A 15,595-nucleotide genomic window follows, 5' to 3' on the forward strand; every position below is an offset into this window, starting at 1 on the left:
AGAGAGCACGCTGGTATTTTGACTTGGACTCAAGGCCTAGAGCTCTCAGTTTTTTCTGCTGATAGCTGTCACCACTACTTGTGTCACTTCCATGTCTGGCTTTTTGCTGCTCCATTGGAGATAAGGAGTTACCCAGGCTGTCTTCAAACCTGGATTTTCAGATCTTAGCCTCCTGAGTAGGTAGGATTATAGGCATAAGCCACTGGCAGGGCTGGGAATATGGCTCAGTGGTAGAGTGTTTGCCTAGCATCATGAAGCCCTAGGTTCCATTACCTCAGTATCACATAAACAGAAAAGGCAGGAAGTGGCTCTGTGGCTCAAGTGGTAGAGTTCTAGCCTTGAGCACAGAGAGGCTCAGGGACAGTACCCAAGCCCTGGGTTCAAGCCCCAGGACTGGCAAAAAAAAAAAAAAAAGCCACTGGCACATGGCTGTGTTACTGTGATCTTTACAAACCTCTCTCATACATTGTATAAGAAAATTCTTAATCCTAGATGGTCAAACCAAGACAGTCATTGTGTTTGGATAGGTGGAGATTTTGTTTAACTACAATTAATACAAAAGGTCAATATGGCTGGTGGGATTCTCCATTCTTTTCTGGGCCAATATGATGTAGCTATAAGTCAGGAGTAATACTGTCAACATCAATGGTTCATAATATGATTTTCCAGAATCGGTATTTCTTAATTTCCTGAGATACAATAATGTTGAAATTGGCAAGTATTCAAGTGAAGGGAAGAGTCATACATCTCTGACTTTTAATCAAAAGTTAGAAAAGGAGAATGAAAGGTATAGCTCAGTGGTAGAATACTTACTTAGAATATGGGAGGCATTGGGGGGTGGGGGAATTACAAAAATTAAAATGATTAAATATACCAAGGAAGACACATAAAAAGCAGAGATAGTATGAATGATAGCCCTCTGGCTCTCTTGCTTAAGTTGTGAATGCAAAAAAAAAGTTCTTGAAAGAAATTAAAGTGCTACTCTAGTAATCACACAAGCGATAAGAAAGCAAAACTGTATAATTGCTGGTGTAGAGAAAGGTTTAGTGTCTGGAAAGAAAAATCAGTCAGCTAAAACATCCCTGAGGTTAAAACCTTATATACAGCAAAACCCCAAAGGTCTTTAATTCTGGCTGGGCCATAAGACATAATGAATATATCTTCATAACATAAATCAAGGTGAGCCAGGTGCAGTTCGGAGGCTCATACCTGTAATCCTAGCTACTCAGGAGGCTGAGATCTGAGGATCATATTTCAAAGCCAGCCTGGGTAGGAAAGTCCATGAGACTCTCATCTTCAATTAATCACCAGAAAACCACAAGTGTCACTGTGACTCAAGTGGTAGAGTGCTAGCCTTAAGCTGAAGAGGTGAGGGACAGCGCCGAAGCCCAGAGTTCAAGCCCCATGACCAACCAAAAAATAAAAAAATAAATAAAATCAAGGTGAAGCAGCAAGTGCTCATGTAGAAGCCATAACAAGTTGTCTAGAAGATTCAGCTAAGAGAATTGGTGTTTTTTTTTGTTTTTTTTTTTTTTTGGTTGGTTGTGGGACTTGAACTCTGGGCTTGGGCGCTGTCCTTGCGCTCTTCAGCTCAAGGCGAGCACTCTACTGCTTGAGCCACAGCGCCACTTCCAAGATTCATCTAAGATAACTGCTGAAGGAAGGTACATTTTACAACAGATTTTCAATGTAAACAAAGCAGTCTTCCTTCTCTGGAAAGAAGAGACTAGGACTTTTGTAGGTAGTGAAGAAAAGTCAACGCTTCATTTCAAAGCTTTAAAGAATAAGCTGTTTCTCTTGGTATGGGATAGTACAGCTCGTGACTTTAAGCTGAAGTCAATATGCATTTACTGTTCTGAGAATTCTGTGGCTTAGGAGTTATACCAAATCTATTGTGCCTATGTTCTATAAATGGAACAACAAGGTCTAGAGAATGGCACATCTGTTTATGGTATGGTTTCCTAAATAGTAAGCCAACTTAAAAATTCCTTTCAAAATATTATTGCTCACTGACATCGAACCTAGACACTCAATTGCCCTGCTAGAGATGTCAATGGGATTAAAAATGTTTTTTCATGATTGCTAACTGAACATTTATTCTGCAGCCCATGGATCATGAAGTCGTTTTGACTTTAAAGTCTTATTACTTCAGAAATATATTTCTTAAGCTTCCCTATATAGAGATTCCTCTGATGCATCTGGGAAAAGTAAATTAAAAACCTTTGGAATGAGTTTGCCACTGAAGTTGCCATGAGGAACATTTATGATTCATGAGAAGAACATAAATATTAGTAGGGTTTGGAAGAAGTTAACTCCAACCATTGCAGGATTCAAGACATCAGTAAAGGGTGCGATATTTGGAAATAGTAGGAGAACTAGAATTAGAAGTGGCACCTGTGATTCATGATAAAACTTTAACAGATGAGGAAAAGTTTTATTTCTTATGGACAGGCGAAGTTGTTTCTGGTCATAGAACCTATGCTTGTTATAAGATACAGTGAACATTATTTAAACGACCAAGAATTTAGAATACTACATCAACTTTATTTAGTAAAGTAGCAGCAGACTTTTAAAGGGTTGATAACAACTTTAGAAAAAAGTTATACTGTAGGATAAATGCTATGAAGCAGTATTGTATACTACAGAGAAATTCTTCCATGAAAGGAAGAATTGAGGCAACAAACCTCATTGGTGTCTTATTTTTCTTTTCTTTTTTTATTGTAAAGATGCTGTACAGAGGGGTTAACGTTAGATGAGTAAGGCAATGAGTACATTACTTGTCCCTCATTGTTGCCCCTTCCCTTCCTCTTGTTGTCCCCACTATCCCTTCCCTCTCCCACCTCCCACACTCCTCCCTACCCCACCCCATCCCTCTTCCCCCTGCCTGAAAGGTTGTTTCCAATATTCTGTCTGGTGGGTATCCTTGTAGCAATGGGTCAGCATTTTTTATTCCCTTTCCCCTGTCCAGATTAGACATATTTATATACAAGATGCAGGGTACCAAAATCAAGTAGAGTGACAACAGGGGATATGCCACATGGTACATTTAAAATAATAATAAAGACAGAACTCTAGTGACCATATGCCACATGGTACATTTAAAATAATAATAAAGACAGAACTCTAGTGACCATATCTTGGGGCTCATTTCACTTAGCATCATCTTATATGATCATATGTACATAGCTTTTGAGCATTTCAGCTCATCTGATAAGATTATCCTATATGTATACTCATTATTGCAAATAATGGAAACCATGGGACCTAAGTTTCTGTGGAACTGGCTTACTGCACTTAAAATTTTTTCCAAGTCTTTCCATTTTCTAACTAATAGGTTGATGTCATTCTTTCTGATGGAGGCATAGAATTCATGTGTGTGTGTGTGTGTGTGTGTGTGTATCACATTTTCTTGATCCATTCATCTCCTGAGGGGCATCCATATCTTAGCTATGGTATATAATGCTGCAATAAACATAGTTGTGCTCATAGCTTTAGTATGGCCTTGTTTGTGATCATTTGGGTAAATGCCCAAAAGTGGGATTGCTGGGTCATAGGGGAGCTCAATGTGGAGTCTTTTGAGGAACCTCCACACTGATTTCCAGTCATTGGACAATTTTACACTCCCACCAACAGTGCAGTAGGGTTCCCTTTTGGCCACATCCCCTCCAGCATTTGTGGTTATTATATTTTTTATTATAGCCATTTTAACTGGAGTGAGGTGGAATCTCAATGTTGTTTTGATTTGCATTTCTTTTATGGCCAGAGAAGTTGAGCATTTCTTCATGTGTCTATTGGTCATTCTTATTTCCTCTTCAGAGAAGTCTCTAAGTCTTTAGCCCACTTTTTGATAGGGCTGTTGTTTCTTTGAGGATTTGTTTTTGGAGGATTTAATTTTTTGAGTTCTAAGTATATTTTAGATTTGAGGCCCTTATCTTATTTAATAGCAGCCACATAAATAAACAGAAGCAATCCATCCTTATTGATGCTCAGCCATCAATATTAAATCCATTATCAAAAAGATTTTATCTCCCACTGAAAGCTCAAATGACCATTAGCATTTTTTAACAAAATAATTTTTTAACAAAGTAATTTTAAAATAAAAGGATATACTAGTTTTGGATGTATAATGCTACCTACATATGCTATACAGTATAGTGTAAAACTACCTTTATATGCATTGAGTTAGGAAACTAAATTTGTTTTATTGATAAATCCACCTTATATTAGTGATCTGCAATGGAATCTGCAATGTCTCTAAACTATGCCTGTATGCCACACAACTATTTGTTTCAAATCTTTTCTGTCTATAGAGCTCTACTCATCCTTCAGCTGAATGTAGATGAGCCTTGAGATTTGAGTCAGCTAGCTGAATTCTTCCAATGGACCTTGCCCAATGCCAGAACTTCTAATAAAACCATAGAAAAACATGCAACTTATTGTAAATGATAATAGTCCTGCTTTATTAATATTCTAAACTATTAGAATGTTACCTAATATGGCAAAGGATAAGTCAATCAATAGTGTTCTTAAACTTCATATCCTAGATATTGATTCCAGGATAGGTAATGATTTATGTTGGTCCTCACAGGAAAAATGAATGAAAAACAGAGCTACTGTCTGATAAATGAATGAAAAAATTTGTTATTTGGCTTCAAAGGATACAGTGTACATTTATAAGGACTAGGACAAGTATAGCTACTACATATATGTAAAGAAGAAAAAAATAATTCTTGAGAGTTTGATCAGACTACATCCAAAATGGCACAACATCTGAGCTTTTATCTGTTATGTGACCCAAGATACTTATTACTCAAACCAGTTTGTGTTGAATATCATGTAGTAAATGCCTAAAAGTTTTCTTGGCATAATTGCCATTACAGAGCTCACTTGAGAATCAAGTCGATAAGTACAGAAAAGCAAATGCACTTAAAAAGGGACCAGGAGAGACTTAATTGTTGGTGACATTGCAGATCTTTTCTTCATTGTAAATTAATTCAGTATTTTTCTTATTTAAATTAATCTGAGTTGGATTTCTTCAACAGGTAAAAGTGGAGTCTTGACTGATTGTGTGTCGTAGTGACTTGGAGAAAATTATTCAATTATTTTTTATTGAAAGTTCTATCATGAGAACTAGATATGAAAGCAAAACAAAGAAATGAAACAAATAGTACCATCTTTCAGAATTATTATAAAACCACTCATCAGAAAAACTAAATTTTATTATTCAATCTAAATCACCAACTTACTATTTTAATGGTTAGTACTGACTAAATGTTCAGATTTTTTTTTAAAGAGGCTTAGATTCTGTCACCTTCTTCATAGCTGGTTAATGACCATTCCTTATCTTTCCAGTGAATAATTATTGTCTTATTAAACTCCAGGCTCCAGAGAATTCAGGACTCCTCTTTCTCCAAAACTACCAAGACAAAAATAAGTATGTGTATTAAGACCAACAGGACTGGTAGCTCCAGAACAAATAGCTAAAATTTCTAATGTAGTATGCAGCTTTGTCACCAGTGTAGATTCATTATACTCTCTTGAGTTATTTTCTGAAATGTCCTTTCTGGAAGCTTTCTTTCCTTATTAACTTATATTTTTCCCGGTACATGGGACAAGTTTATTCAGAGCCTAGAGCTCACCTGACTGGCATGGTAGCATTTGTGCCATGCTTCCAAGCTGGCTTTTGGATGGTTATTTTGGAGATAATGTCTTCTGGCCTTTTTGCTCAGGTTAGCTTCAAATTGTGATACAGTAATATGAACCTGGATAGGATTTTAGGTGTCAGCCACAGTAACTGACTGGATGCCTTCTTCATTGGATCCTACTTCAGACTTTTCTTCCTTACATCCATTATTGTTAGAACTTTGGTTTACAAAAATCTCTTCCCCAATTTCTTAATATGATGTCGAATTCAATTTTATTTCACTACAAAAAGGGTTTTAATATTCTTTCCTTGGTAAAAGGGTTTTAATATTCTTTCCTTGGTAAAAGGGTTTTAATATTCTTTCCTTGGTATTATGTGCCCATGTTTTTAGCTCTTGTTCAGAGATGTAGTTCTTGGCTCTAAATGGCTAAAAACATTAATGGCTATGTATTACAAAAATGGTTGGGTGAAAAAGGTTATATTTGCAAATAGATTTATTTTGAAGACCATCTGAAGTTACATCTTCTATCAGAATTTTCCCAATTTCTATTCTCCCCAGATGTAAACATTTTTACCTGTTTCCATATTCCATATCATTTACAACATTATGACTGTTAGTGATGTCATTTTAATTATTTATTTTTGTCAGTCCTGGGGCTTGAACTCAGGGCTTGGGCACTGTCCCTGAACATCTTTTGCTCAAGGCAAACACTCTACCATTTGAGCCACAGCACTACTCCCAGCTTTTTCTGTTCCTGTGGTAGAGGAATGGAACCCAGGGCTTCATGCATGCTAGGCAAGCACTCTACCACTAAGCCACATTCCCAGTCCCTGTCATTTTATTTATAATATATATGCAGGTGTCTATACTTAGTATCCTTATACAATCTAATCTCTTTGAAAACAAAGGTGTTAAGCGTTTTGTTTTGTTTTTATTGTCTAGGTGATGTACAGAGGGGTTGCAGTTACATAAGTAGTAAGTACATTTCTTGTCAAATTTGTTACTCATTCCCTTGTTATTCTCCCATTGTCCTTCCCTCCTCAATCCCCACCCCCCTTCATTAAGTTTAAATATTTAGTGGTAAATTCAGTGCACTACAAATCTTCCTAATTTTTTAGGCATTAAGCAATCTTATTTCTGTATTCCCATGTATTCTGCCACGTGCACCATGGCCTCTTCTCTCTGTTCATAGATCTTTGGGGGAAAAATGCCAAATCTAGCTTCAATTTCCAATAACCATTGCTTCTGGAAGAAGTTATGGGATTAGCTGAGTAGTTTGGTTATTTTTACAGAATTTTCTCCTGTGAAGTTGTTTTGTATGAAGCATTTCAAATGGTCACTATGTCAGTTTAAGCTACATTTACAAATAAAAACATTTTTGCCTTTCACACTCAATAGTATTTTGTACCCTTTTGTACCCTGCTAATTTTGTAGGTTCTGAGAGCCTTATACATAAAATCCTCAAGATGAATATAAAAGTTTGAGTTTGAAGTATTGTGCCTTTTCTTTTCTATCCACCAGCTCTAAGTTATTTTGCTCAGGTTCAGCTGGCAGATTTCTAGCCAAAGCCAGGCACCCTGTGTGGAAAGCAAGTAGTATGTGGCAAGACTCGGTTATATTTCGGATGATTTGATGCCAATTTACTGAAAGTTATACATCTTATAAACATTATTTTCACATTGCAAATACAGCATATTCTTTGTATGAATGCTATTTTTGACAAAGCCCCTTGGCTGGTGACAAGTTACTATTTAAATTCCTTTAAAAAAAAAAGTGCCACTTCTTATTTTGGTAGTAATTGTTTTCCTCCGAGGTTAGAAGCAATTCTTTTTTTTCCTTCTTAGTCCTTTTAAGGAAGTCTTTTTAGGAATCCATCCTGGGTTTCCTGCTGGCCTTGAGCCTCAGAGATCCTCTACCCTCCCCAGTCCTCCCCTCCCCCTTCCCTCCAAGACTTAGAACAGGACCAGCATTTTTCTTTAGAATTTGGCTCTGGGGAGTGCTACGTTGAGTGACAAGTGGATGAGAATGAAGGTTTTATTGAAGCATCTGAACCGCATTTAATTTTCCGTGTTGCTTTATTTGTTCCTTGCAGCTCCCAGGATATCGAATTTTGTGGGCTCCAGTTGGGTCCCTGGTGCTTAAGTCGTTTAGTAACAAGGAACATAATCCGCACCCCCCCCCCCCCCGCCCCAGGATAATAAATCTTCATTTGTATTGAGCGTGGCGGCTGACTCCAACATGGTTTACGGGGTATTTTTCTAACATCTTCCACGTTCGCTTTGGGTCCTGGCACTCTCCTGACCTGGTGGGGCCACCGATGCCCCATTCTGGAGGAACCCAGGCTGACCCGGAGTGGCCTGGGGCCGCAGCCACGCCACAGCCTCCGGCCTGCTTTCCCGCCCACCGCCCAGAATCCAGCTTCCACCCAGCGGCCTCAGCCGTCGGCGACGGCGACAACCCCTCCCCCCTCCTCCACCACCCCCCTCCTCCCCCCCACCTCCCCTCCCGCGCGTCTCGTCGCGCCAGACAGCGGATAACCGCCGCCTCCGCTGGGGCATCCCGGCTCCATAGGCCCAGCGCGCTCCAGACACCTGCCTCTCACTGGCCACCACCGCTGCCCCTCACCCTGAAGCCCCCTCAGCAATTGGCCTCAAACCGCCACTCGTCATTCTCCGGCCTCTCTTCCAGTCCCGCCTCCATCGCCGGGTCATTTAAGTTTATCACAAATAAATAAATAAAGGAGGAAATAGAAATGCGTAGAAAGTAAAAGCAGTTGAGAGGAGGCGGGGGCGTGGAGGAAAAGGGGGTGGGAGGGAAGGGGCGGAGGAGTAAACAACCTAACTTGATAGTGTCAGTGTCGACGAATCAACGCTCAGTCCAGTCCGGTCTGACGGGCTCTCTCGACCAATAGTTTTACAGTTCTCGGATCACTGAACAACGAGATGCGACTGACCTTTCCAGAGTGGGCGAAGCTGCGGCGGGAGGTAGGAGGAGTGAGAGAATGCTCGACCAATCGTTCGTTAGTATTATTTTGAGCGAAGTGCCCATGCACCAATGATTGTGTGAAATAGCGGATTGGGTCTCTCTTGGTCCAATCGAAAATGGAAGTGATGAGGGAAGGAGTAGTTGAGGGCGGGGACAGAGGAGGGAGGAGGAAGAGTGTATTTTGTTTATGGGCGGCAACCTCACGAGGGTCCTTACGTTCTTACTGGCCCACTGAAGCCCAGAGTGACATGAGAGTTACCCAATAGTGTGGAAACCTAGAGGTTCTTCGAGTGAAGCGCCCAATGTGGGCCTTCTGCCGGAGAAGTAGGGGCGGGGGGAAGTTTAGGAGTTGAGGAAAGAAGATTAAAGAGCGCGAGGAGGTAACGCCAAAAACTCTAATTTGTTGTGGGGCGGGTGAGCTGGCGGGAGGGGTGTGTGTGCGAGCCGTGCGGGTCCTGGCGTCGGCGTGTCTCCGGGAGTTGGGGGCGGCCGGGCGGGAAGGAGGAGAGCGGGGTGGGGCTGGGGAAGGGGAGTGAGTTCCTCAGCGGGGAGAGCCCGCCGGCGGGTGGCCGGCCCCGCCCCGCGCGCGCGCGCGCCCCCGCTCCGGACGCCCCTCCTCGCGCCCGCGGTGGCCTCACCCGACCCGGCGGGGAGGGTCCGCGGGTGTTGTCTGGAGCGGGCGGGGCGTCCCGCCGCTGGAACCCTATCTTCCGCCTTCTCGCTCGCTCTCTTTTAACTCCCTGCGCCTGGAGCTGCCGCTGGCACGTCAGAAGAGGAGCCGAGGGGGCCGAACCGGGGTTGGGGGAGCCGCTCTTGGCGCCCGCGTGTCTCTGGTCCCCTCCCTCCTCGCCCTCGTCCCGGCCCCGGCCCGACCCGCACGCGCTGGCCCGGGCGCGCGCTGGCTCTGGAGCGCAGTCGGAGGAGCCCTCGGGGTTGGGGACGGGGGGAGGGGGAGTGGGGGGGGTGGGAGGGGAGTAGGCGGGGGTGGACGGAAGGGGTCCTGGGCCCCCGCAGCCACCGGCTCCGGGGAACGGAGTTACTACCTACTTCTTTTCCTTGGTCCTCCTTGGAAACATTTTTTAGTAATAATAATAATAATAATACATGGGTGGACGCGTTTTGACACCTGCGATAAAAGAGAGCGGGAGGCGTCGGGAAGTTTCGCGATCATCATTTCCATGCCTTCCTGTCCGTGTGGCTCGTAGGTGTCTCCCACCCCCCACCCCCCCATCCTCCCAACCTGATCATCTTTACAAGGATGCTGAAGGCAGGAGGCAGGGATTTTCCCGAAAAGTTCTATTGATAAACACACACTTGTACAAGCATATGCTAGGCACACACACAAACTATAAACATTAGCGAAAAACACAATATGGCGTACAGCTACACTACCTAACGCGGTAATCCGCTGATCTCTTACCTCGGAACTGGGTTGAAGGAGGTCAGGGAGATGACTGCTCTCCAGTAAAAAAAAAAAAAAACAAAACAAAAACAAAAAGTCCGAATGAAACAGAAGTAATTGGGGAGCCTGTGGGTTGTAGGACTGTCCCTAGAATCAGCACTGGCCCATGCGAAGTGGAACAGGTTACATTTCTAGAGGTGTGCAAATCGTCTTCACTATTTTTCTTCTTTTTTTTTTTTTTGCAGTTTTTTTTAATAGCAAAATGTTGCCAAAGTGGAATTTGCTCACTGCATGTCCCTGTGTGAGTTTCCGAGGTCACCCATTCCCTTCCATGTGTTCCAATGAACTCTGTTCTAGTTACTGCTGTAACTTGTTGCTGTTAAAAGTTTTAAAATATGCAGTCGTTTTGTAAATTCTATAGCTGTCAAGACAGGTTAAATAATAATTAACTTAAATTTATAAATGATTTATTTTCATTCCAGTTCCTAATCTCAAGGCCCCTTTTCTGTCATGTGGGAATAGACTGCATTTCCTTCTCTACCCTCCTTCCTAAAAGTGTCTGTAAGAGTCAAGATTTCACTTCATTCTACCTTTTTTTTTTTTTGCCTTACACCTACATATGGCTGTACCTTTTGTAAAAGAAAAAAAATTACATTGATTTTTTAATGCCCTTGATCATTTTCATTCATAATCAGAGTGCGTCTGAGTAATACATAATCTTGAACCCACTTCTCCCAAGAAAGATTGTGGCATTATCCTGGAGGAATCAGTGATGTTAGTCAATCACTGTTCGTTCTGTGCTTAAATTGTAATTCCCCAGATTGAGAGTGTGATGTTTCAATTTAGCTCAGATTTGAAAGGCTTTAGGTTTGTGAACACAATTTTGAAGTAAATAGGTGACAAGCAAACCAAATTTTCTAGAAATGTACTAGCTGCTTAGGCAGTTGAGTATTTTTTGAGTTTTGGTTTTTAGATCTTACAAGTAGAATACAGGCCTTTCACAACAAAGCAATATACCCTTTCATGGTAAAGTTTTCATTTTTACAGGCTAAAAGAAAGATGTTTAAGATTCTAAAATGTAAAATTTTTATCATTACCAGGAAGAAGTCTTTACTCTCAGCTCTTTAGGCTAGTGTTCATATACTGCTATCATGCTAAGGAAATGCACATAGATCATGTGTATGTTGACTAGCTACTGAAAAACAATGTAAGTAGAATAACAAGGAAAGAGGGCTACCGGGAGATAAGGCATCATCCTTCTAGTGTCATGACTTTCTTATGTACTTAGGTTGGAAAGTTTTTAAGACTCATAAGTATCCAACTTTTTTGTCAGTTTACTAAGAATTTGACAGCTTCATATAGAAAGAAAATCTAAGGGAAAGCCACTTAAAATATTATTTTTGTCTCATTAGTATAAGTCTTCAGAAGTCTTTCTAGACAAATTAGACTTACTAGAAAAAAGCTAGACTGAATAATTAGGTCATTTTAGGAAAGCAGTAAAAGCTACAACTAAATTCCTGTAAAGGATCCATAATTTATAAATGAATTTCAAATTATTCCAAGTATCTTCAGAGTAAGTGGTAAGGAGAGGCTTCTTTTAAACATTTGGAATATGGAAGTGACGCTTAATGGACTCTATTTTCTAATTATCATGTGTTTTTTTTTTCTAAAATGGATGGTTAAATCATCAAATTATTCAAGACATTATTCTAGGTACTTGGATTACAATAATAAATAAGAGAAAAAAATTGTTGGCCCTAGTGGAATATGTGTTGTAATGTTACATACATTTTGTATGCTCATTGCTAGGAGAAGAGATTTTGTTTTCCAAAAAAACTTTGAATATCCTCTTTCTCATTTTATAAAGTGGTTTGAAAGAGCTTATGGAAATTTGAGAGAGAAAAGGTGTTTCCCAATTGCCAATGACCAGGAAACCTTAGTTAGCTAATTTGTGGGTTTTTTTTTGTTATTGTCATAAAATGTTCTCTATCTATGTCAGTAAGTCTTCTCATTTTCTATTATTAATTGGAGATAATAGTCTCATGGACTTTCCCGCCTGGGCTGGCTTTGAACAGGGATCCTTAAATCTCAGCCTCCTGATCAGCTAGGATTACAGGCATGAGCCACCAGTGGCCTGCTTGTTAAGTAAGTCTTTTTTGACAGGTAGTGGTAATATATTTTCATAATTTTAAGCATGTCTGTGAAATAAATAAAACGTTGCTTTATATTTTAAAATCTTCTCTTTTGAAATTTACTTTAAAGTTCCCATGTACCATTGTCTTGTTAGCAAAGGGTGGTAAAATGAATGCTAGAATATTTGTTAGTTTTTGGCTACGATTTGTATTAGGAAAATTGTTGAAAAATCAAGCATCACAATCTTTTATAGGTGTGGTTTTATCAGGATGAAAGCTGTTGTAACTAATTTATAGGTGACATTAAAGAGATAAGAGAGAGAAAGACCTGCAAAAATTGCTTTGTTATTTAAACATTTAAAAAAAAAATTTAAAGCATTTGATTGGCACCTCTCTTATTTAATAGACCTTTGTAGTACAAGAGGAACATTACAGATTTTAGAATTATTTTAATCATTTTATCTGTAGGTGGAAAAATCCTAGGTTCTAACAGAAGGAAAGGTGCCTGAGTTAAATGAGTGTGTAGTTTAACTCTGAGTTAGTGGCTTCAGGTAGTGGGTACTTCACTTTTTCAAAATTGGTTCATAGTTCTCACATAAGTAGTTCTGATTTTCATTAATTTTCTCTGTAATGGTGAGTCTAACTTTGTTAGCAAAAATATAAGCTTATTTTATTATATATCTCCTCTTCCCCACTCCTCTCATCCTCAACTGTTAAGATTTTGTATGTCTATACTTACGTTAGGTCTTTACTTTAGGCTAGTTTGTAGCACAATCAAACTTTTACAGAAAGGACACAAATTAATGCATTTCGTACAGTCTTTGGCTTTAACTACTCTTTAGCTATTTATATGCAATACCAATCAGCCATGTGAAAGCTAAAAATAGGAAGCCTGAGAAGGAAATAAAAAAATTTTAAACTAATCGAAGAAACTTTTTTTTGGTTGGGCGTAGGGCTTGAACTCTGCCTGTACACTGTCCCTGAGGTTTCTTTGCTCAAGGCTAGTGCTCTACCACCTTGAGCAATAGTGACACTTCTAGATTTTGAGTGTTTAATTGAAGATAAGAATTTCATAGGGACTTTTCTGCCCTTTGGCTGGCTTTGAACTGTGATCCTCAGATCTCAGCTCCTGAGTAGCTAGGATTAGCCCTGCCAAAAGAGACATTTTAATAGAGGTAAGTTTAAGAATGTTTAATAAAATGTTAAACACTAAATTTTTGTTTCTAATAAGAGAGAACAATGAATGTGCATTATGTATGTGTATGTGTGTATTTACATATGAACAGTTTTCAAATAAAGACATTCTGATACTGGACAAATTCAGTCGTGCTCTGTGGTCCTTGATATGGAATGTATTAGAAATTCCCAAGTTATATTGTTTAATATAAATAGTTTCTTAGTTACCAGAACTTTCTTTTGAGCAACATAGAACCACAAGCTAATTAAATTTTTGTAAATTCTGTGATACTCTTCAGCTAAAAATACCATTTTGAAAGTTTTAAAAGCATGTTTATCAAGCAGTCCATATGACCAATGAAACCTAAATTGGATGGAAACTTCATAGAACCTGAATCTACATAAGTTGGTTGAGTTTCAAAAAGTATTCATAGTATAAAAAAAAATCTTGACATGTCAAATTTTTATAGGAATAAAATAAGCCTAACTTTATTAATATTTGTGAGGTAAGTCTAAGCATGTGTACAGTGCATTTTAAGTCAAAATTTGGGATGTTATTGGCTAGACATAATCATTTCTTTGCCAGAGATACTAGGCTGTGTGAGGGCTAACCATCTGTCAAGTGATGGAGACAAAGAAAGGTTTTAATATACTGGTCTAAAATTTCCACAAACTTGTTTTGAATTGTATTGTCATTTTATTTTGGCCTTCATAGTCTGTGTTGAATATGCACTGGGTCATTCACCTCACTTTGTTTTATGAATAAACCATTCAAGGTTTAGATAAGGTTATTGACACAGCTGATGGGATCTAGAAGCATGATAGACTATGTTTTGATTTTGCTTTGATGAAATGATCAAAAACTCACAAGTGGGCCCACCACCCACTAGCCATTTTACAAATGGTTTCAAGCATGCATATTTTCACCCACCCATTCTCAGTTTTAGGTATCTTAATTTTTTGTTTTGTGGATTCAAGCTTTATATTTCAAACCCATTACTGAGCTGTTTGAGGGGGGAAAAGTAGCAACAGGAATCCAGATTGCCTGTTTTAGGTACAATATGGTGTGATGTGAAATTGAAACAGCAGATTGGTGAGAAACTTTAGTTTCAAACAAATATAAACTCGTTTGTTTAGTGAAGTCATACACAAAACAGTCTCTATTGATGAGGCAACATGTTTCTTCAGTAATTTCCACATCATGAGGTCACTTTTGTTCTTTGGACCAGTAGTCTATTTCCAAGGCATCATTTAAAAAAAAGAAGTCCTTGTATTGCTGATTACAATGATATACTTAGATATGCAGGCCAAGGAATTATTTATAGCTGTGCTAATTATATCAATAAAAATAGCAATATTAATACTGTGAGTGTCAAAATCCATTCTTGACAGTATGAGGTAAACAGAATTATAGTCAAACAAAGCAGCCAGTCTGTCTTTACTGTCAGCTCATGAATATGCACTTGAGGAAAAATATACCCATAGTTTAGAGAGCTGGGTGTGCTGATTAAATGTCTTTTTCAGTTACTTTTGACATGTTTTAAACTCAAGATTTAAAAGGTTTGTATTTTGAGTTTTGAAATTTTTGATATTCATTATTTTGCTGTTATTGGTTAAGTTTCCAGAGATTTACTTATTTATAGTTAAGTGCTTTATAAATGATCAAAAATTCATCTTATGTGTACCTTCCTTTTTGGAACACAGATTACCATTTCAAAAAGGAGGATATGTGACAAGTTACAAAACAAATATGGAAAATCCAGTACCAGTATAATCTCCCCTTCTTCTACCCTCTGTCCCTGCCTTTTCTCCCTCTCTACTTCTCTTCTTTTCCTTCACATATAAAATGAATCTTTAGCTTTCTTTAGACATCAAAAAACCCTGGTATTGTTTTAAAAGCAATATAATTTTCTTTGTAATCAAGTACAAGTCATTAAATCCAAGGCATTTTAACTTGAGGGGACATCTTTCTTTCCAATTCCTCATATATTTTTCTTCATTGTATGTTGTCAAAAATCTTTAACTGCTGGGCATTGGTGGCTCAAGCCTGTAATTTTAGCTACTCAGAAGGATGAGATTTAAGGATAGCAGTTTGAACCCAGAAGAGCAGGAAAGCCATTAGACTCCTATCTCCAATTAACCACCAGAAAACCAGAAGTGGAGTTGGGGTTCAAAGTGGTAGAGGACTATCTTTCTGCACAAAAGCTCATGGACAGTGCCCATATCCTTAGTTCAGGATCCAGGACTGGACCCCC

General features: G+C 39.2%; 1 protein-coding gene across 9 annotated transcripts in view; it reads left to right on the top strand.

The window, feature by feature from the left end:
- Nucleotides 1-8,946: 8,946 nt before the first annotated feature.
- Zbtb20 (zinc finger and BTB domain containing 20) overlaps nt 8,947-15,595 on the top strand; it is a 730,255-nt gene continuing 723,606 nt past the window's right edge. For 8 of the 9 annotated variants that reach the window (XM_070030175.1, XM_070030177.1, XM_070030174.1 and 5 more), the window contains exon 1: nt 8,947-9,010. The gene's annotated coding sequence lies outside the window, so the exon portion shown is untranslated. Of the gene's footprint in view, nt 9,011-12,081; nt 12,178-15,595 lie in introns of those variants that run through there. The other variant, XM_070030176.1, reaches the window with a different exon arrangement.

Source organism: Dipodomys merriami, unplaced genomic scaffold (genome assembly GCF_024711535.1).
Source record: "Dipodomys merriami isolate MVZ:Mamm:240054 unplaced genomic scaffold, mDipMer1.0.p SCAF_2, whole genome shotgun sequence".
Classification (NCBI taxonomy): domain Eukaryota; kingdom Metazoa; phylum Chordata; class Mammalia; order Rodentia; family Heteromyidae; genus Dipodomys; species Dipodomys merriami.